Raw genomic sequence first — 23638 nt, 5'->3', positions numbered from 1 at the left:
TCACACCACTGTCCTTTTGGCTAAGATGGTGATCGTAGTCATTTATATATTTTAGTCCCCCACTACCTAGCTAGACTTAAAAAAAAAATCCAGAGGACCCCCTGCCTCTGGGTTAATACAAACCATGAAATGAAGCACTGGCCTGCAAAGTACATTATAACTGCCAGCTAGGTACAATTGTATTTTTGTATCTGTCTCTCACACCTCCTCCTCAACCATGTTGTTTACGCTGCACCATAAGATAAGATAGGTTCACCTTTGTTCACTCATGCACATCACCAAAACTCTTCTCACACAGGCTTACAACAACAAATAAAGCTGTCAGCCAACCAATCAATCCCTCATGGAGCAATGGCTACCGGCACGAAAAATGCATTTGGAGTATTAAGCACTATATGAACCCTACAATACACAAATTCGGTAAACAAAACGATAAAACTTCAGTGTTCAGTTATAGGCTTGAAATAGTGACGCTCAAAAAGAAAAAAAGGCTGTTCTATTTTAACGCCTGAAGTCAGTGCTGCTTTTCAAATTTATCCAACAATTTAGCTTTCTAGCAGTTGCCTTCATCTCCTGAAAAGACAACTGGCGGAGCCACTTAAGGAGCAATTCGACTTTCGGAGAATTGGATGCCTGGGAGCGTTTAGATAGCAGTCGACAAAGCAATAATATAGTAAGTTCTTCAGGCTGCAATGGGGAACCTTGGTCCAGAAGAAAGCCTTAATTATAGAAGACCAGTGTGCGGCCATCTCGAGTCCCTCGTCGTAAAAAGTTTTAATGACCAAACTATGCCTTCTTTATCATTAAGAAAAATATGTAAGTAGGCAAAATGAAAAGCCCAACTGTAAAATAAATGTCAGAATGCAAGGTTTCAAAATATAGTTAGGGCCACTGGAATTATGAGGTTGTGTGGTCGAGGCGATTTTCGCATACTTATAGATTTGTCACAAAGTCCATCATCTGTGGCTTGATCTAAAGATTCTAACAAAAAAGATTTTTTCTAGCACAAACGGTTCAAAAGTATCTGAAAATGCATGTTGCTACGCAGCGGAAAGCCGGACTGGTCACTTTTCTGTTGCTTACTGCTATATTAGGGTGTTGAAGTGGCACTAATGAGGTGTAACAATGCTCTGATAGAGTTACCAAGTTTAAAAATGACAAAATAATTAAGTAATACCATTACAAAATGTGCCGCATAATGTACTCAATTCTGCCACATAATTTGTCCCTCTCCTGCTGCATTATTTCAGTGGCCCTGAATATGGTCATTTGGGACACTTGATTGTTGTAATGCCAGAAAAAAAGGACAATAGATACGTCTAGCGACTCAATTTACTCGGAAAGTGTTCTACCGCCCGCAAGGTGACGAGCGACGGAACTCACAGGAGGACTGTACAATGGGGCCTTAGGGCTCACAAGAGTATTCCTGTCTGCAGCTTACTACTGGTGGGGAGAGTTCCTATCACTGTTCAATTCTAAAACAGGGAAAAGTCAAAGACTGGATGCAGAGAAATCCGAAGCTCAGCCTTCCACAGGCATTAAAAAGAAACAATTACTCTGGACGGGTACATGTGAAGCAATTAGTAAAACATTTGCTAACTTCCAGTTGCGTAATTTCCCTTAACTTTTCAATTGAAATTGTGCAACTGCTGATCAGACCCAGGATTTCGTGTTTGTAACTGAGACTGGTATCAATTTAACTGTGCATTCCAGTTATTATAAGCACCATGCGCGGAAAAGGTGCGTGTACGTACGACCATGTAATTCTGATCCCAGAACAACTCATTTGAACTTTCTAATGTAGGGTTTAACTTCAATAAAACCAAAGACACCAATATGATACGCTCACACGTGCAACCGCATACAGAATGCCAGTATTGTATAATAAAAAGATCAGTGTATGCTGTTCAGAGTCAGTAAGGTGATCCCAAAGATATGGTTAGAATGTTTAGGGTCACCAACGAAAATGCATACAGGCAAAAGGTGATAATGCCTCTTGAAAATCCCAAACAAATATGATGTATAAACAACTCTTTATATGGCCAATAGCCAACACACTGAACGAAACTTAAAATGGAGAATTATTCTTGCAAATAATCTATACTTCTGCCTGAAAAAAAGGAAACACCAATTGCACAACGAGCGTGCTCACTATTTCATGCGAATGCAGAAGTGCTCTGCTAATCATTTTTTCAACACTCACCACAAACACTGAGGTTTCTTAACAGGAAAAGAAGCATGTGTTTTGTAGCATTACAACATCAGATGCTTCACTAACTAGCTGGACTGCTTAATGCAGCATACGAACAGAAGTTCCATTAACATCACGGTAGAAAGGTGATGTGAACATGAGGGGAAAGCACGATCAATTGAGAAGGTTCTTAACATGTGGTCGCCCACAATGCCTACTTGGAGCGTCCCTGAAGAGTTAGAAAATTAAATAGCATTAGTGGATTAATAAAGTACATAAACATAACTAACAAACTGAACATAGAAAGTTTTCAAATGCTCCGTGAACGTGAAGGATTTTGAAACTGGAAGCTAAAAGTTAAGTTGGTATTGTTATCTTCACTCATGGGAGAAGCGCAAGTACAGCAAACGTTATCTCATATGCATGATTAGAGGCCTCCGCTGAAGCAGTCCTGTGTGTCAACAGAAAGAGCATGTATTAGGAACAAAATAAAGTGATTTGCTGGAATCTAGGATATGGATTCGTCTTTTAGAATAAAACTAAATTTTCAGCGTTCCCATTAAAATTAAGATTTTCACATTTATGAACTAACTACAACAGTTCACAATTGGTGTATTTTTTATGTATACGTAATTCTGTATTTGTGGGTACTGTTTGAGGCTCAAACCATAGAAACTGCTAGACGGGGGTCCCTGGATTCCATTAGTGTTCATTCAGGCCCCGAAAAATCTACTGGTTCGCCCCTTCTGGCAGGGATAGTGTATTCAAAAGTCTTGGCCAAGTAAAAAGCTAAAAATAATTAGGAATGAAGTTAACTGTGTAAAAAGAAAATGCAATGACTCTTCTGACTACAGAAAGCTAATTATTATAGTGCCCCAGTCTTGAAACAGCATAGACAGAAAAATACCACCTTTTTTTTAGGTCTGGCAGACAAACAAATTTAGCTGCTTGCCAACCAGCCTCACGTCTTCCCAAAAAAAATAACATAATAAAACTATATAAGGAGCGTTCAGTCACCATATTTATCCACTGGGATGATCAATTGGCACTTAAATTATCTTTTCTCCCACCACAGAACATAGAACACAAAAGGGTAAGCCCACTTATATTTTACAAGGCAATTCACAATAAAAAAAATATATAAAAAAGGCTTTGAGCCCATAACTTTATCCACTGGACAGCAAAACTTGTACTCAAATTATCCTCTCTCTCACCACAAAACACAGAAGAAAATCAATGGGTCAGCCTACTTCAGCCAGTGTGAACATTTATACTAGCTCCGTTTTAAATCCATCTGAAAAACAGACCTCCAACATTAGATATTCAAAGGCACTTGTATTTACCAGTGACTGTAATTACCTATGTTTGGTAGGGTGTCATCACTTCAATAAAAATAAATAAAGTTTTGAGATTTGTAATATTGTCGCATAATCATGAACCACTATGCTACAGAACCACTATGCTATGGCAAACAAGTACAAATCATTAAAATAGCAGACATATATATAAATTTCAATGTTGAAATTTCACCCCTTAGTTTTGTGGGCTGGAGATTTATTGCCCCCCCTGGGGATCAATCAGCTACTGCTCAAAACTCCTAATCTAATCTCCCCTCTTGCTTTTCACGGCCACCTATAAAATCTGATCTGGAGTTTCAGCTGCGAATGCCACAGACCATCTCCAGCTAGTAAGCCAATATCAAACCTTACGGCAGTCTCACACTATACATTTACTGGCCTTTAGTAATAAGGAAACGCAAGGAGAGGCCTCTGCACCTGCAAGAGACACTTGGGAATGTGATCTCAGTGCTCCAACCCCAAATGCCTAAAAAATAAATGGGTGCAGTAGCAAAGCCAAGGACACTGCCCGAGGGTATTGCGGGCATTTGCTTCTTTATGCTAGCCTTACTTACTATTTATATGTTTACGTACTCAGACATATTACTGGTAAAATTGCTTCAAACACCCAGGCATGTTTGTTTCTATTATGTTGAAAATGTTCTAATAAATACATTGAAAAATAATTAGCTTAAATATTTTTATCGCATTCATTTGCCTATTCAAGAAAGGAATATTTTCCTCTTTAGTAAAGAGGCACAAAAGAATGAAAAAGATAAACTATAGTCATCTAAAATAAATATGGTGGTTATAAACATTTATTAAAATGAATGTCCCATCCTAGTGCAAATAATGTGTATAGTTATAAAATAAAATGGACAAAATAGTGTCAATGAAAGTAATTCATGGAAAAGAGACTTACCTTCTTTAACACCTTATCTGGTTGAATCTATATCTAGCTGCACATTCCCTGCCTTTGAGTTCACTCCAGGCGTTAGAATGGATCTGGAGTATTTTTGTGAGCAGTACTCCTGAGCAGCATTAGGTGGAGTCTATCGGCTTTGCATCCGTCCTTGGCGCCATCTATGCAGGCTGAGATCAGTTTCTTTTCACAACTTTAAACACCAGAAGCATTGAGCTATGAAGAACACTGACCACTGGTACACCAAAACTATGACCCTGAAAGGAGAGTCCCTGTCCCTAGAAGTCAGTTCACAGAGCAGAGAGGACAGGAGGGTCAAGAATCTGAAGCTAGATATAGTCTCTACCAGACAAGGCTATGTCACTGTTTCATCTGATAGACACTTCAAGCTGCAGATTCCCTACCTTTGAACAGATATACCAAGCAATATCATCCCTGGAGGACAGCCTGCGAACCAAATTCAGACTAAAAAGTCCTGTAAGACCAAACAGGCAAAGTACCCATTCCTACAGACCTCACAGTCCAGGCAGTAGTGTTTGGTAAACATGTCCAGAGAAAGAAGCCCACGTTTCCGCCTGACAGTTGTCAAGGACTGGACCTCCACGTGCTAACGCAGTGGTCACTTCTTTTGCTCTGGTAGAACGAATGCGCACACCCTCAGGTGTTGCTTTTTGGCCAGTGCGTAGCAGGCCTTAATAAAGAGGATGACCCATCAGCAGATGGTTTGCTTCTGCACTGCCCAACCTTTCCTCGTACTCAAATACCCTACAAAGGGTTAGTCATCCCCCAGAACTGTTTCGTACTATCAAGGTAGAACATCCACGCTCCTTTTGAGTCCAGGCAGTACTCTCTCTCTTCCTTAGAAGATGTGGGGACACGTAAAAAGTAGTCAAGGTGATGGATTGGCCTACATGAAAGGGCATAATCACTTTAGGCAGAAAAGAAGCCCTAGTACGAAGCACCACTTTGCCAGGATAGAGGGAAAGGTAGGTCAGCTTAGATGATAATGCCTGCAGCGCTCTCACCCCGAGGACAGATGTGATTGCCACACGGAGGGCAATTTTCAAATTAAGAAGCCTGAATGGACAATGGTGGAGAGGCTCAAAAGGAGCACAATTCAGAAGTTCAAAACCAAATTCAGATCTCACTGGGACATAATGAACGAGGATGGAGGAAAACTATGTGTAACACTTTAAAGAACCTTGTGAAATAGGAGACTTAAACAAGGTCTATCAGGCAACCTTAAGAAAGCAGAATTAGCAGACAAATATCCCTTAAGAGCCCCCAGATTAGAGCCCTGCTAGGCAAAAGAAACAAACATGAACTCAAAGAGAGAGGCAGAAAGGGGGTCAACAGGCTTGTCTGTGTATCATGTCACAAATTTCTTCCAACGACAAGCGTATACCGTTTTAGTGAAGTGACACCTGACTGCCAAGATTACGTTACAGACTTTGCTAGGAAGGACAAAAGCTACCAACTGCCACAGCTAAATTTACAAGCAAGAAAGAGGAGAGTGGACAGGTTTGGGTGCAAAACCCTCCCCTGCTGCTGCGACAGAAGGTCCTCCCAAAGGGGCAGTCTGATCGCAGGATCGATCGACATGCTCAGCAGCTCAGGATACCAAACTCTCCATGCGAAGTCTGGAGACACAAGGATGACTTGGGTTACTGATCTTCTTGAGAACTCTGGGTAGGAGAGGTATCAGCAGAAAGGCGTACAGGAGGCCACCTCTTGATGGAGACACCATTTATGATCCACTAGGCACTGTTGACTGAGTTAATCTGCTCTGGCATTCACAGAGCCCCACACCCCCAGATGTTGAACCACCAGTGATGTGCCCTTCTCTTCCAGCCACATCCAGAGGCACAGAGCTTCATGACAAAGGGTCCACAACCCCACCCGGCCCTGCCTGTTGTAGTGCTACATGGTGGTGGTGGTGTTGTCTGAACATCGGAACTATATTTCCCTTGATAGAGGAAGAAAGGATTTTAATGCCAGCTGTATCGCACAGAGCTCCCACAGGTTGATGTGGAGGCCCATTTCCGCCGGAGACCAGATGCCTCATCCCCACCTCTCCCAGGTGATCGCCCCATTCCAGGACTGATACATCTGTCACTACTCTTAGATCTGGTTGGGGAGGAAGAGGGATCTGCCTCTGACCCAATCGTTGTTCGTTAACCACCACTGTAGAACTTTTGCCATTCTCTCCGAGATCTGGACCTTGTCGGAGAGATCCCCTTGATGCTGTGTCCACTGGAACTTCAGGTCCGACTGGCGAGCCTGCATATGTCATCTGGCATGTGTTACCAGCAGGATGCAGGAGGCCATGAGGCCCAGCAGCATCAGAGCCATTCTCACTGAAATCCAGGATAGAGGCTGAAACATCAGTATCATAGCCTGAATATCCTAGACTAGCTACTTGGGAGGCTAGGCCAGAAACTGCACTAGGTCCAGAACAGCTCCGATGAAAGGGGACATCTGAGAGAGAGAGTCAGGTGTGACATCGGCACGTTTATGGTGAACCCCAGCGAATGCAGGAGGGCTGCCATAGTCTGGAGGTGGGAGACGACAGACTGGGGCGAGCCCACCTTCAACAGCCAGTCGTCGAAACAAGGGAAGACTGAAACCGCTGATCTCTGCAACCACGCCGTCACCTTGGCGAACACCCGAGGGGCGCTGGTACGGTCAAAGGGGAGCATTATGAACTGAAAGTGCTCGTGACATAACGTGAACTGCAGGTAACATCTGTGGGCAGATGGGGAGATGAAAGTAAGCATCCTGCTAGTATAAACCTACCATCCAGTCTCCCAGGTTCAGGGCAAACCGAACCTGAGCCGATGAGAGTATTTTTAAATTCTCCTTCTCAAGGAAGAGATTGAGGGGGCGTGGCCGGGCCACGAAAGAAGATGGCCGCCTAAGTCCCGAGCTCTGCGCCGCAGTGGCCCCGAGGAGGCGGCGGGGGCCGTATGGAGGCCGAAAAAAATCGCCTTAACACACGCCGAAACCCTCCCACAACCTTGAGCTTCCGTCCGAACCTCAACAACTGGCCGCCGAGACCCTATCGGCCGACAGCGCTCCTCGGAGGGAAAGGGGGAAAAATGGCCTACAGAGAGGGCGGAGCCGCGTCTCCTCGACCAGAAAACCGGCTCTCTTAAGGACTGAGGAACCCAGTCCGGAAGACCATGAGGAGCCCCCCAAAGCCCAGGACCTCTGATCTTGAGTGGGGACACGCTCCGGAGCATCAGGGGACCTAGGGTGCACAATATCGAGGTAGGCCCAACTGCGGGGGAGGAGCCGCGCTCTCGAGGCGAGAGAGGAGCCGGCCTCCCTACCATTACGGCGACTGGAGTCGCAGGCACAGTCCTTCGCATCCTATTTCCAAAGGGAGGCGGTGAGCATTTATCCTCTATTTGGCCCGGGAGAAGACGACAATGCCGCGGAGTGGCGAGGGGAACAAGGTGAGGAGGCGAGGAGGGGCGAACCAGGACAGTAAACAATAGAAAGGAATAAAGACACGGAAACAAGAGAAGAAGGGGAGTAAGGGAAAAATAAAGGGAAGGAGGAAGAAAAAGCAAACAGAAAAGGGGAAGAAGAGAGCTAAGAACCAAGCTAAACAAAGAGGGAAAGGGGGGAAAGGGGAAAAAAAAATAAAAAAAAAAAATAAAGGAGGAGAAGACAGAAAGAAAGAAGAAACACACCAAAAAATTCCCCCCCCCAACACAGCCGAATAGAGGGAATGGACGCTTCTCTGTCTTCACTGACACACAAACAGGGCCCTTTCCGGATAGGCCAACATGACATCCGAATAACAGCTGATTACTCCAAGGACACCAACGAACGTAGAAAAGCCTTCCTAGCTCTAAGACCTCGACTTCGCCAAATGGGGATGGAATTCGGCCTCTTCGACCCCGCCAGAATATGGGTCACCAATAACAGTATATCCAAAGACTTCTATAATCCAGACAAACTGAGCCTTTTCCTTGACTCTTTTCAACATCAGCCTATGGACTCTACCAATCCAGACTGTTCACAAGATACCGGGAGAGAAAACGAAGAGGGAGGACCGTTACCCCCGGGGCCAGAGAAAGAAGGCCCGCTCCATCATGACACCGACCTCAATCAAAGGGGCAGGGACACAGAGAGGCTAGCCAGACTACACGACGACAGGGGTCAGGTTCTCCACGCTGTGGCAACCTACACCCAACTGTCAGAAAGAGACAAATCCAGATCACCTCTAAAACCAATGACTGTACCCCCCTGAAACACCGATCCCTCGTTGGGTGCATGCGAGATGATTACAAGCCATTGAAACCGGAACGACGAGAACTCACGGAAGGATGAGTACAAGCCCGGGTTTTGTTTGTAACCATTATTACTTAACAATCGTCAATAATCTTTTTTAACAACATTAGATGACCATTATGTTTACATGTTATACAAGATAGCACGGGGCTTATTTTATGACACTGTTGCATAGACATCCACTGTATAACACAAAACGCACAAGCCGGATCTTGCAGACCCCACAGGTGATGCAAACACATACATCGGGACCTTGCTCAGTAGGGACAAGTTCCAACACCTAAAGAGAAGCTACCATTCAACCCCTCACAGCACTACTACAATATTCGACAACACAACACCACACAATAACAACAAGACTACATGAACAGGCCCGATCCTGCAGACAAGTCTTAACGCTGTCCCCTCTCAGCTAAATCTACCAACCTCCACTTCTCCCTTAAACGGCCGTTCCGGGAAACGAAACTAATGCAATATAATCTACATGCAATAATACACATCCTGACGATCACTAGAGTACTGCCACAGGGGACGATAAGATATAATACAACACAACATTACATATTACGGAGATGCACCACTACTTCTTACGGGAACACTATATCTCCATGGAGACATGACAAACAGGTCGACATTCATACGTATTCCCCAGAATCCTACCCATGAGGGGGATGCAACCCCTCCATATACTCGCGATGACACCTGACCACGTAGATGATGAGCAGTAGACCAACCACTTGTATACACAACCCATGTTCCGCCCTTCAATAACAACACCCACGCCGGGGCTGGTCCCGCGACATATAAACTAATAGAATGTAATAAGATTACCTGTGTGGAAATAAGTTATATTGCGTTACGTTATGCTATATTATACTATGTTATGTTATACAAATTAACAGATTGCAGTGACATTATGCTGTTTGACATTATGTTGTTTGACATAGCGATATTATGCTATATAAGTATAGTAATATTTCAACTGTTATTAGGTACAAATGTACTCCAATATCCTGATCTGAACCAGCATTATGTTACTTAGCTCCCTACCCCCCCCCGCCCTCTCCTCTGGCCCTTTAGACACCCACCCCTTGATCCCACAAATCACTTCTCCCCCCCCCCTTACACAAATACCAACACCTACGGTAACATCTACATTACAACCATCATCACATTTATATCTATCATTATAATCATGATTACAAATACACACCCTGATCCACACCCACCCCCTCTCCTCGACCAATATATACCCTCACAACATAGAACCCATTGCGATGACATACATCAAGTACAGTGATCGCTAGCCCCCTTCCACTCGAAAATAGGATAAACATCTACCCTATTAACTTAGACACTGGACACTGTGAGGTATCAACTGGATCCTTCTCCATCTCTTAATCCAGGCCAGTGCGAACTCCCCCTCTATCAACTTTCCCACTGTATCCACCCTCGCCATATTAAAATTATGTCCCAAATCCCCCCCCCCCCCCCCCCATTATCTACACATCATACCCTCCCTCATCAACATAGCTACTACCCTCTCCCGGCCCACCCCCCCCCCTTCCATAATATGCCCATGGCTTCCCCCCATATCCGTTCCCCTCCTCCGGAGCTCAGCTCAGAACCTGTGCATTCGACCACCTTGGATAAATACTGGCCTCCCCCAGCCCCAACGCCTCCTCCTCGGCAGAGAGGCTGCATCGACGGCATTAGGAGGTCGGATAGGACTCGGACTCGCCGTTTACAGACCATCCCTAAGGGAGCATAGTACTCCCGATCCTCCCTATATCCCTCTAACCTCTTCCCCTCCTAATCATCACATCCATTCCCCTTTACAGACAAACGCTAACTCTAGCCTTCTTTCCTCCCATATTATCCCTTTCCCCTCCCTCACCAACCCCTACACGTTCTTGTTTCTCCCACCCCCCTTTTCTTGTCAGGGTACCCGACCCTCATCAGCTGCCTCTGTCTCACCCCTCGAACTCCCAAATATTCATATTACAGCGAACACAGTACCATACGATTACCACCCCCAGTATTGCTGAAATTCCTTCCTCCAACTCAGTATGCCAGCGACAACCCCCCCACATAGTACACCCTCTACGAATCCTCTCCTGAAATGTTCATGGCATGACGAATTACATCAAACGGAAAAAGATCTTGTCATATCTCCAATCTAAAAAAGCAGACATAGCCCTGATCCAAGAAACGCATCTTGATAATATAGAGTCCGACAAACTTAGACGTGACTGGGTAGGAAAGGTCCTCTTCAGCTGCTGTCCTGAAGATCAGGGAATCAAGGGAGGCACTCCTCGTAAATGTGGCATAGCGATACTAATACGTAAATCCTTGCCGACCACGATTATTAAAACATGGAATGACACACAAGGGAGATATACATTTGTCAAACTGAAAATAGGAAATACCTTCCTATGTGTGGGCTCTGTCTACGCACCAACCGGACCAAAGCGTTCCTTCTTCCTACAACTCAATCGCGTACTGACCGAAATAGGGACCACACACTATATCATCGGAGGGGATTGGAATCTTACTAGAGATGCCATACTGGACAGGACAGGCCCCATCGATGTGGGCAATAATTCCGATAGGGCCTTACTGACGGACATCACAGCAGATGTAGGTCTAGTCGACTGCTGGAGACTAACACACCCAAAGGACAAGGAATTCACATTCATTTTGTCCGTCCATGGCACCCAATCACGCCTGGACTATTTTCTTGTATCACACACCATAATCCCCCAAATACTAGACACTAGCATCTTAGATAGCGGACTCTCAGACCATTCCCCGATTTCACTCTCTATTCAGGTGGGCTTGACCTCTCCTGGTCGTAAACCATGGCGCTTTGCCATACACAGATACCGTTCCCCCCCAGGGGAAAGAGCAACTCAAGGCCCACATATCCACATACATGACCGAAAACATAGGCTCTGTGACATCCAAGCGGGTCTTATGGGCAGCGACTAAGGCCACTCAGAGGGAACATGATGAGGGACGCAGCACTGGCCAATAGAGATAGGGAGGTCCGCTACTGCACCCTAGAAGACACGATCCAACGCCTCACCAAACAATACACTACTCAGCCGTCCCCAGCGCTGCGCCGCTCCCTCGAACAAGCCCAAATGGCACACAACGATCTTTACACAACGCAGGCAGAATATGCACTACAAAGATTACGTCACCGCCACTATGAACAAGGAGAAAAGGCCGGACGCCTCTTAGCGGCACAGCTCCGATAGAGAGATGCTGCCTCGGCTATCCCAGCTATAATGTCTCCCTCCGGAGCAGTACTGACCCCGCCCGCAAGACATGGTGAATGAATTTGCTACATATTATCAACTCCTTTACACCCCGAAACCCTGACCAACCAGGCACAGACAGAGGCATTTCTCACTGCGGCAAAATTGCCCTGCCTATCAGAAGCCGGCCGAGCTCTCCTTGAGGGCGATATAAGCAAGGAAGAAATTATACAGGTTATCACAAAATTCCCATACCATAAACCCCCGGGCGAAGATGGATTCCCAGCGGAATTTTACAGATGGTCAGGAGAGGAGACAACCACGGCAGTACACGAGGCACTCATGGAGGCGTGCCAGGAGGGCTCTCTGGGTGCCCTGTCCAACAGGGCCACGATTGTCGTCCTGCCTAAACCTGGAAAGGGACCCCCTACTTTGCAGTAGCTATCGCCCCATCTCCCTTTTAAACAGAGACGTTAAATTACTAGCTAGTGTCCTTGCAACACGTCTACGCAAAGTCATACCGTCCCTAATCCATCATACCCAGGTGGGATTCGTACCGGGCCGCACTTCCACAAACCATATGCGCACACTATGCCACACCCTGCTTGAATCGTTAAACCTACCAGAAGAAGCCTTGGCACTATCCCTCGACGTGGAGAAGGCATTCGACCGCATCGAATGGCCCTATCTATTCACCACCATGAAACATTTTGGTCTCGGAGATCAATTTATTTCTAAAGTCCGATTATTATACGATCACCCTACGGCACAAGTTAACTGCGGGGGCTTTGTCGGACCCATTCCCCATCGGAAGGGGCACTCGACAGGGCTGCCCCTTGTCTCCGCTCTTATTCTTACTATCAATGGAACCGCTGGCGGCAACTATAAGGAATTCTCAACAGATAACCGGTATCTCCTTACCAGGGGGTTCCTCCAAAATCTATCTATATGCAGACGATATTCTGTTAACCTTGTCTGACTTAGAGAGATCCATTCCATCCCTACTCTCTATCATAGAAAGCTTTGCACCCTTGTCCGGGTATTGAGTAAACTGGGACAAGAGTGAATCGTTGCCCCTATCTCGCGTAACAACGTGAGCTGCAATCCATGGCCGCCCATTCAAATGGACCCCAACCCACCTCAAATATCTGGGGACATATATTAACCGAGGCTTAGAACACATGGTCAGGGACAACCTAGACCCTCTTATATCCCGGATGAAACAAGACTTTGCCAAGTGGACCCTTCTCGGCCTATCTATGTGGGGCAGAACACAGGCGGTTAGGATGGTCACCCTCCCCCGCTTCACATATGTTTTAGGCATGCTCCCCCTACAGATTCCGCTCTCTCTTCTCCGAAGGATTGATACTTTGATAAGGTCCTTTGTCTGGGGTTCTATACGGCCAAGACTAAAACCGGGGACAATATTAGCGCGCAGACCCTATGGAGGACTAGGTCTACCCTCAGTAGAACAATACGCTCTAGCCCTACAACTATCACAACTAGCCTATACACTACCAGGCACTCCAGACCCCCCACAATGGACAATCACGGAGAAACACATACAGGGACAACACTCCGAACTAGGCGGGATATATACAGACTACTCTCACTCGTCCAATCCTATCCTCGCGGCCACAAATACAGCGTGGCGCAGAGCCCACCGGCTACTGGGAGTGCACCCTTCTCTACATGCTCAAGCCCCTTTAGCGGGAAACAAATGTATAAAAATAGGGGGAAGTACCCTAAGATGGCCCCAGTGGAACGACGCTGGTATCCACAACATAACTTAAATAATAGATGGCAATGATTTCCGGTCCTTTGAATCCCTACAGGAAGAGTTCGGAATCCACAAAAATCAGGAATGGAGGTACAGGCAACTCATGCACTGTATGCGCAAGGCCCTAGGACCCCCCCCGTGGATGATTAAAACCTCACCCGTTGTCAATTACCTACAGAAATGGGGCCGGCACAGAGGAGTTATGGCCGGTCTATACGCAGAGATTACGAACCATCTTTACTCGCAACCCCTCCTAGAGCGACTGCGTCTCAGATGGCAAGATCGACTAGCGATAGCCTACACAGTAGAAGATTGGCAAGACATAATCGAAGCCCTAGACAGAGGGGTCCGCGAGGCCCGCCTGAAATTCGGTCTCTTCAAAATCCTCCAGGACTGGTACTGGACCCCCACAAAACTCTTCAGGGCAGGTCTGATACCACATGCGAGGTGCTGGCGATGCGCAGAGCTCCATTGTGATCTACTTCATATTCTGTGCCACTGTCCGACGATACAGCCCCTATGGGAAGCTGTGTTCCAGACACTTAGGGATTTCATATCAATACCAAACCCGTCACCGATAACACTCATTATCTTACACGACATGCGCCCATACCCCTCCCTATCACGCCCCCATAAACGACTACTTCACACGGCAATTGCCACAGCGAAAATCTGTATTCTTCGACACTGGAGGTCTGCTGTTGCCCCAACACCAACGGAATGGATGACAGCCATGTTCCAAACAGCTACCCATGAGCGAGTCATTTATAACCTACAGGATCAAGCGGCCCTATTTACAGAAATTTGGAGCCCCTTCCTGACAAGACCATGAGGTAGCTGGCTGATGGTCAGTGGATGGCAGTTGACACCCCACCATCTTCCTTTCTCTCCTTCCCTCCCTGCTCTCATACCCCTTTCCTCCACTCCAGAGACTATCCATCCCAGAGAACATCCTTTACACCATGCCATATCGACCCGCTTAAATACGTACTAGAAATTATCTTTCTTGGCTTTGCTCGATCAGAGGCTAACTGTCCAACATTAGTAGGCAAAACCGGATTCTTTATACATCTAATTCTGAATCCACACAGACACTCTCCCTTGTCTACCCTTCCCTGGAATGGCCCTCTCCCCCCCATAAATATATCCTCTTGGCCCATCCTACAATACACGTTGATAAATGTATCACATGGCACAATCCTATAAGATCGTCGGCAAATGACGAGGAACAACGGGAATATTCATCTAATAACCCAGAAGCACGGAGCCAAAATATTTGCCTTTCCCCCCTAATATTCTACCTAACCCTCCTACTTCCCCGTTCTCCTCTCTATCACTCTTCTCTCTCTCCTGCTCCCCTCTATTACAATTTGACCCCTCAATAACCTCTACCCCCTTCCCCGCACCCTTCCTAATTTTCAAACCATAGTCTATATCGACGAATCAATGTACCTATTAGACAATGTACATTCAGATATCATTTGTAAAATTACCATCTGAACCACGGATTACTGAAAAATGTCAATGCATACTGTGTCTCGTCTTATGTTTTTCTCTAATAAAAAATTTAAAAACAAAAATTAAAAAAAAGGAAGTGATTGAGAGATCAAAGCTCTAGGTTATGGCGAACATACTTGCCATTTCTGGAAACCAGAAAGTAGTGGAAATAGTAAAAGCCTACTTCAGGCACTTGAACGCTCTTAATTGCTATCTTGGGCAAGCGAGCTGCAAATTTCTTGCGGAGAAGGGTCAAATTATCTTCTGTCATCCAATCGTAGGATGGTAGCATGGATGGAGGTATAGTCTCGAAGGAGAGGAATAGTCTCAAAGAGGAGGAGTAGCCCCTTCGTACTAGCTGCAAAACCCTCCTGTCTGACGTATTGGATCGCCAGAGGAGCAGCAGGATTTACCATCGCCTGCTAACTGGGCCATAGTGGGTCAGAGTCAGACTATGAAGGTTTAGAGGCTGCTTCAGAGAGATGTGTGATGGACTGTACAGACTGCTGGGCACCTGATCCACGAGGACAGTGGATCCCAAGCCCTCTGCCATATAGAGGCTGGGCAGCATGCACAAATTGTTACCGAAAAACTGTTTCGGCGGGCAACAAATTGTCAAGGAAGGACTTTTTTTTTACATGAGCGAAACTGTTGGCATTGCAAGTGTATAATATAATAAAGAAGAACTCATCTTCCATGAAGGACTGGCCTGGAACTTCTGTGACTTTGAACACGTATAAAGAATACATGTTGGGATTAAGTTCAAGTGCTGTGGCTAGACTTTGGTATTTGTAAGCCATGTATCCTGTTGAACACATGTTTATGCTTCAGGGAAGGCATATAGTCGTTCAGCACCATCATTTGATCACCATCCATAATGAACATTTAAAAAAAATATTTATGTTACTGTTGGACACACATAGGAAGTGCAGTTCATTTACTAATACTACCCTTATAGCTGTTTATGTTGGCATCCAGATTTTGCCGAGCTTCACCACACCTGCCCCAGGTCAGTGAGGGCCCTAGGTGCCACATGAAAGTGGTACCCAGTGGTGAAATCTCTCCCCAAACACCATTTGAGGACAAGGTGTAGGAGCACCGGAACTGCAAAGGGCAGCTTGGGCACCATGCAGGCACACACAGCTAGCATGGTTTGTGCTTGTTTCTTTTAGTGCTCCGTCTCAAAAAGGGCCGGTGCAGATGCAGAAGAATTGACTGTAGATTTCAGATGTCCGCAACACTGGCAGGTTTTCTAAGACATCCAGCTGCAGAAACAAGGTGAGGCCTGAGTTGTGTGTGCTCAGCAGCCAAAAAACAGTGCTCTGACAGGGAGGCTTCAAGGGTAACATTCATCTTTGGCCTATAAATACTGTGTTTGCTTTCCATCGCTGCAAATTTACGGGTGCAAGGAAAACTTGAGGTTCCATGGACAACCTCTGTGGATTGTGGTATCTCTTCATGGGCTGCCATGAATACTAAATAGTATGTTACAATCCCAACAGTTAATTCAAGCAAGTTTTTTAGGTCCCAGCTAGACCGCGCATGTGGGTCTCAAAAAGACATGTTGTATGTACTCTGTGGGCTTCTGCCCACCCATAGGCTTCCCATTCACTGGCTCCACCATGGCTCTCATATTCTTCCTACCCATTTGTCCATAGCTTGACAAGTCATACCTGTTTGTGTGTTAAGCCCTCGCTGAAAGCAGGGACCAATTACTAGTATTCATCCACATGTCCCATTAAGGCAACTGTTCTTGGGACTACTATTTTAAATGGAATTTGAGCAATTCACACAAGCATTCGCTCCTAGCGCCGTTTCTTTGGGCATTCAAAAACTGAGGTAAAATGTCAGACGCTATGTGCAGAGGGCTATTTACTTGCCCTGGAAAGTATTTCTATTTGTCCAATCCCACTGTCTTTCACCAGTCACTCCATTCATTTTAGTCCCTCTTTTGTGTTTTGAAGCCACTGGATCGTCTATTAAATGGCACACAGGAAAGTGTTCCTGCAGAGGTTGGCACATTACATTATTAATAGTCATACGTACAGAAAGTACAAAAAAAAAAAAAGTCCTACATTTTACAAAATAGCTTAATGAAGTGTTCGATTTGGTGACTTATTTAAAACAGTTGTCACTCTACCATACAACTGCTATTCCCAAATGGCCGAAATACTTCCATATAAACAAGACCAAAGAGAGACAGAGACTCTCCCTATGGTAATCCTGTGGACCGGGTTGACAAGTGGCTTTCGCTGGATCGGATGATGAGGCTTGTAGTCAAAGACTAAATCACCCAGTAATTGTAACTGCTGCTAGCTGTTACCCCAAGAGAAAGGTTAGCCTTTAAGAGGGACACAATGAAGCTCTTGGAAGTCCAGACTGCCAGTTGATTATTATGCAGAATTTGTGAGTTCCTTGGATTAAACATTGGTATTACAATCACTTTTGTCCATGTTAAGACGTAGGTGTTGTGTCAGTGATGGACGAGACAAAGTTTCTTTGTCTGACTTTTAAAAAGTAGGCAATTTTTCTTTGCTATTCAATTCTATTCGCAGTTTTGTCCAGATCTTACCTTTTTAGGGGGAGAATTACTCTGCTACTTTTAGTTTGAAGAAATCAAGAAAAGACAACTAGCTTTTCAGGCAGTTCTTCAAACAGGTTTTTAATGAGTATATACATGCCTTGCCATGTGTGCCCCTTATTGCCTTTGATCTTTCTCTTTACATAGCACAGTTAACCTACTTTAACTGCATGTTCAGAAAGAGCAGGGTGAGATGTTAATAAATGATTTTGTTCAATGACTGCAACTCCACTGCTTGGAGTTTGGTTAGATTTTACTCGAATTTCAGTAGAACCCCTTCCTAAACTTTCAACTCCCTTAGGCATCCAACTTTGCAGAATCACCAACAGTGCATCTAACATATGTTTGGAATTGTTAGTTGATTTTGCTATGAAAGCAAGCCTAGCCAGAAGCATCAGAGGCTGTAGGGCACTTGCTGCCCGTACCTATTTTAAGGGACATAAAAAGGTGAATGGGAGGCACTGTCTCATGAATTCTGCACACATCTGTTTACCTTTCTTTAACAGTTTTGAAGTGTGCTTACATCTTTTAGGGTTGAGGCAGCATGATAGGCTTGCACTTTCCTTGTTGGCTAGCTGATAAAAGTGGTTGCCTGGGCCCACAATCTGTTGATTATCTCTTGTATTTGTTAGCATTGTACACAGCCTGTTTTTATTTCTACAAAGCAGGTGTTATTTATTGAGAGTGTCACTGCATGTTGATGAATTACAGGGAAAGGTTTTCATTTCCTGAACTTGTAGGGTAAGCCATTGTTTAAATAAACAGGAAACACCTTTATTGTTAGGTCTCTGATCTAGACAGCACATGCTGCCTCTAAACGATATATACATTCACAAGAGCAATAGCCCTCAGATTGCAAAGACCTATTGGCTTTGCCAATGCTCGTTTTTCCAGGTGGCCTCCAGATGGGAACACAAGCCTTTGCCGTTTGGGCTGAATTGTTCCCAATGGAGCATGATCCAGACTAATTTGCACAACCCCCTATGCCTCCCCCCCTGACTAGACTAAATGTGAAGGATGTAATCATGTAACATAGAAATCTACTAAAAGGGAGTAGAATGCTGCACAGTCAAAGGCAAAGACACAGTCAACATCAACTTGTAAGGGAAGCTCGCTTCTCAGTGCTGTGACCGAATGCAACGAATAACAGCATTTTGAGAAGACAGTTTTAATAGATGGGTATGGGACTCTAATAAAAAGGCAATAATACTCTTAGTTTGTTTCTGAATAAACCAATATACCAATGTTTCTGTTTACCTTTGCTACTCTATGGTCAATGCAAGGAATATTTTGTAGGTTAAGTGACACTTGTCTCATTCTTGGCGCCACAAGAGGCATCTGACTTCTACAGTTAAGACGCCCGTGTTTTAATTTACAGTTACAGCCCTGAGTTAGTGGCGTTTGTGGACTGTTCATCTTTAAGATAACTATTGCAGTCCATTGACTTACTGCAATCAGATTAAAGCATGCTCACGTTATAAGGCTCAAAGTACTGAATAGTCACATGTGTTGGAGGAATACAACAGGGTATTGATTTGGGCTTTTAGCTATAAAATAAAATAAGACTTTTCATCGAATAACGGTAATACAGAAAAGAAGAGGCAGATGAATAAACAGCAAGCATCCATGTAACGATCCTCAGATGGACGACATACACTAGGGAGATAAACGTGGGCAACTGGAAAGATACTGACTTGGTGAACTGGGGACGAGGGAAGCATAAAAGAGCTATATTGAGAAACAGAATTAAACATTAAATTTCCACCTATGCATTATTAAATGTCAACGCATTCCACTGCAACCACCTCTCCTCAATATTACAAGCAAAATAACTCTAAAACAAAAGAGCCCATAAGTCCCATTTCTGAAACCACTAATGTCACAAGTTTGGGATAGTGTGAGTACAAATGTAGGGAACGGCGTTTCCTTCATTTCAGAGACGAAACTCTTGCGATAGCCACATTCCTATAAAGCTAGAAAGAAGGTGGATGTAGCAGGCTGGATAGCAGGAGGAGGTTTCATACTGGCAGATTTGTATAACAGAGAAAAGTTCATTACACTTCAGGAGACTAAGCATAGGTTCCAGGTGGTCGTGGGACAGATTCTGACGTTTGCCAAGCTGACAAAGTATACTTGCAGAGAATTCCGGGGGGGGCGGGCGCTCCAGAATCTGTGGCTATGGTCAATCAGATGCTCGGAAGAAGACCTATATGCATTATTGGTGGAGCACTATACAGGACTGAGGACATTGTCCCTTGACAATTGGGGCAAAATACAAAGACCATTATGGTGTACCATTCATTGACACTCAATGGACCAAAATATTGACATACCACAGAGACGTGACCAGTAATGCAAGATTTCGCCTGACCTAGTTCACAATATTGCACATAACTTATCATACACCAATAATACTACTGCTATGACAGGAAAACGTAATTGGTGCCATTAAGATCAGGAAGGCCTACTGCATATGTTGTGGCTGTGTCCTGTGGTGAATGGTTACTGGATTCAAGTGGAGTCCACCTGGAAGAGGGAGCTGCTATTACAAACACACTCCCTGGCACAGTGTATACTACGGCTACACCCAAAAAGGGAGGCCCAGTACACATTTAGAATTAACACTGTTTCTAGCAAAGTGACAGATAATGATGCATTGGAGATAAAACAAGCGGGCCTCTTTTTAGAGTTGTGGAGGAAGGATGAACATGAATAGGAAATCTAAATGGCCATGGTGTGAACTGATGAGCCCCTTGCAGAAGACTCACAAAACTGGTCCACTAAACGCCTTGAGGAAAATGAGTCCCAGACCTGGTTCTAAAAATTCAATATGCAATATCATTACAAAGGTTAGAACAATGGGAAAGTGTAAAAAATGTTTTTCATCCACCAAGTATTGCTAAGAAAAACTGCAATTTTATTAGATAATGTTTCCAATAGTGTAACTGCACCGCAATGATGTATGGTGGCTGGTAACAGGAAAATAAAATGTGTTAAAAAACACTTAACATTCTGTAGGTTGATAAACAGCTGCCATGCTTTTCATTTGTGCACAGCCGTGTACTACTGATATGTTACAGGTGGTGCGCTTCCCTATTCAGATTATCGACATCGCATTCAGAAGTGACATGATTCGACCTCACAATAGTCAACAGTCTGAAGAGCACTGCTGCTTTCAACATTTAGCAAAGCTGCAGGAAGACGTCACCTCCTTGCCATAGGAAATGTGCGTGAGCTACATGTTGGATTTTAAGCTTAAGGAAGAAAAATAAGTTTTAACAGTAGAATAACGTGTGAAAATACAACATTTTTAAAAGCACTAGGCCATTCTTCACGTTTTCTTAGGTTTGCAATTACATTTTAATGACAAGGTAAGGACAGGTAAGCTTGGTACATTTTATTCTTATGAACTCACGCTTTTTTGCAAACAGCACCAGCACTTACAAAACAGATTCACATCCAAAAATAGCTATTTTCTGACCAAGCCAACAGATATGAAGATACGATTATACAACCCTTTACAACCGATGTGCAATTTTTCATTATGTCTCGCATAGGCAGCGGATGTGCTGACACTTCGAGCCTTTTTTTTTTTTTTTTTAAACTTACAGTTTGTGGGCTACAGCCCACCCATAGACTTACCATTTGTTAGCTTCAGTGTGGCTCATGTGTGCTTTTGCTGTAGTCTAAATGTTAGAGTCATCAATCATATCAGAAAAGTCATCAAAACGTGACAGTCTATGCCTTATGTTAATCAAAGCTTTAGTGGTTTGAATGTAGAGGCTGCACTGATATGCAATTTAAGTGTGCACATGATATACATTGCAGAGTTCGACTTGGGCAGTACTTGAATTAAATGACAACAGAATTAAAGTGATAATCTAAAATAATTTAGGTCTTAAACTAGCAATATATACTGAATCAATATTGAATATTTAATGATTAATGAATTAAAAATGTGTGCAAAAATGTAAGAAATGTACCTCTCAGTTACACAAAATGAAGTGAGTGCATTGACAAAGTTCTTTGCCATATAAAATGAATGTAACATTCACATTATAGAAGCACTATTAGCACCGAGTTTATAAGTTTGCATATTAAAGTGTGATTAATAAAAATGTATTGCTTTAATTCACTTGTGTTGGCGTACATGAGGCCGGTAATTTTGTAATGCATTACTGTACTTGAAATACAGATTTTCATAACACAAGTTCTCTTTCTGAACTGAACTCAGACAAAACGGAAGTCCTCATCCTCGGTAACACCCCGACCGCCTGGGACGACTCCTGGTGGCCCACGGCCCTTGGCACCGCACCGACCCCCTCAGACCACGCACGCAACCTCGGCTTCATCTTGGACTCACTTCTCACCATGACCAAACAAGTCAACGCCGTATCATCCTCCTGCTTCCTCACCCTCCGCATGCTCCGAAAGATCTTCCGTTGGATCCCCGCCGACACCAGAAAGACCGTGACCCACGCCCTCGTCACGAGCCGCCTGGACTACGGCAACACCCTATACGCAGGAACCACCGCTAAACTCCAGAAACGTCTGCAACGAATTCAAAACGCCTCCGCCCGCCTCATCCTCAACATACCCCGCAACAGCCACATCCCCGAGACACCTGCACTGGCTTCCCGTCAGCAAAAGGATCACCTTCCGTCTCCTCACCCACGCACACAAAGCCCTCCACAACAAGGGACCAGAATACCTCAACCGCCGCCTCAGCTTCTACGCTCCCACCTGTCTTCTCCGCTCCACCAGCCTCGCTCTTGCCGCCGTCCCACGGCGGGTGGGAGGTCCTTCTCCTACCTGGCGGCCAAGACTTGGAACACCCTCCCCACCATCCTCAGGACCAGTCAGGACCACTCCGCATTCCGGAGACTACTCAAGACCTGGCTCTTCGAGCAGCAGTAACCCCTTCCTCCTAGCGCCTTGAGACCCGCACGGGTGAGTAGCGCGCTTTATAAATGTTAATGATTTGATTTGATTTCCAACTTCATTATCATGAGAAGAATAGATATTGGTGTTTAGACAGAGAATGTGTCATATCATCCTTGAGAACTGATCACAGTGGAACATGGACTGCCACAGAATACAATTGTTTCAAACTTGCATCGAGTCACGCAAATGGAAGACGTTTCCATGAACAGATCTGGAAATGGAATCTGATGTTAAAACTTGGAGTTGTGTGGTCAATTTATATTGGTGGATGATCCTTTAACGTAATGGTGACTGCTTTTTGGAGCAAATCAGATTGATTCATGAACTTTGATGTATCCATGGTTAGTTGGACTTTGTGCGTTCATTCCTTCTTCAGATTGCCCGAATGCTTGCAGACCAGACTTTTGCTGATGAAGGATTCTTTATGCTGAGCCCCCTGGAGAGGTATCTTCCTGTCTGTGCTTGCCCTTTGAGATGTCCTTTGAGACTTAGGAGATTTTTGTAATCCTTTCAGAAGACTCTTCATCAAGCTTCAGATATGCTGATGCTTTCCCTTTTTTCTTAGCTTCTGCCCACCTTAGTTAGTTTCCTTTTGCCCTTGATTTCCTTTTTTCAAATTATTTTTGTCCTTTTTGTGTTTTTGTCTTTTCTCCACATGGGTTTCGTCCTCACACATGCATTTCCCTGATTTGGTTAGATGAAGGATTTTCCCTGCGCCCAGCTAAACTTAGGAATCTGCTAAATTGATTTGACAGATGATTACTAATTCTGAGCAATGGTGGATTTCGGTATCTCGGATATTCATTTTAATGTTGTGTAAT

General features: G+C 44.6%; 1 protein-coding gene across 2 annotated transcripts in view; it reads right to left on the bottom strand.

Moving 5' to 3' along the window:
- Positions 1–23638, bottom strand: part of PPP1R12A (protein phosphatase 1 regulatory subunit 12A) — a 1050482-nt gene that overhangs the window by 952821 nt on the left and 74023 nt on the right. The gene's annotated exons all lie outside the window — the stretch shown is intronic.

This window comes from Pleurodeles waltl, chromosome 4_1 (genome assembly GCF_031143425.1).
Source record: "Pleurodeles waltl isolate 20211129_DDA chromosome 4_1, aPleWal1.hap1.20221129, whole genome shotgun sequence".
NCBI classification, from domain to species: domain Eukaryota; kingdom Metazoa; phylum Chordata; class Amphibia; order Caudata; family Salamandridae; genus Pleurodeles; species Pleurodeles waltl.
The sequence above is the reverse complement of the archived record's forward strand: the minus strand, read 5'-3'. Positions and strand labels throughout refer to the sequence as shown.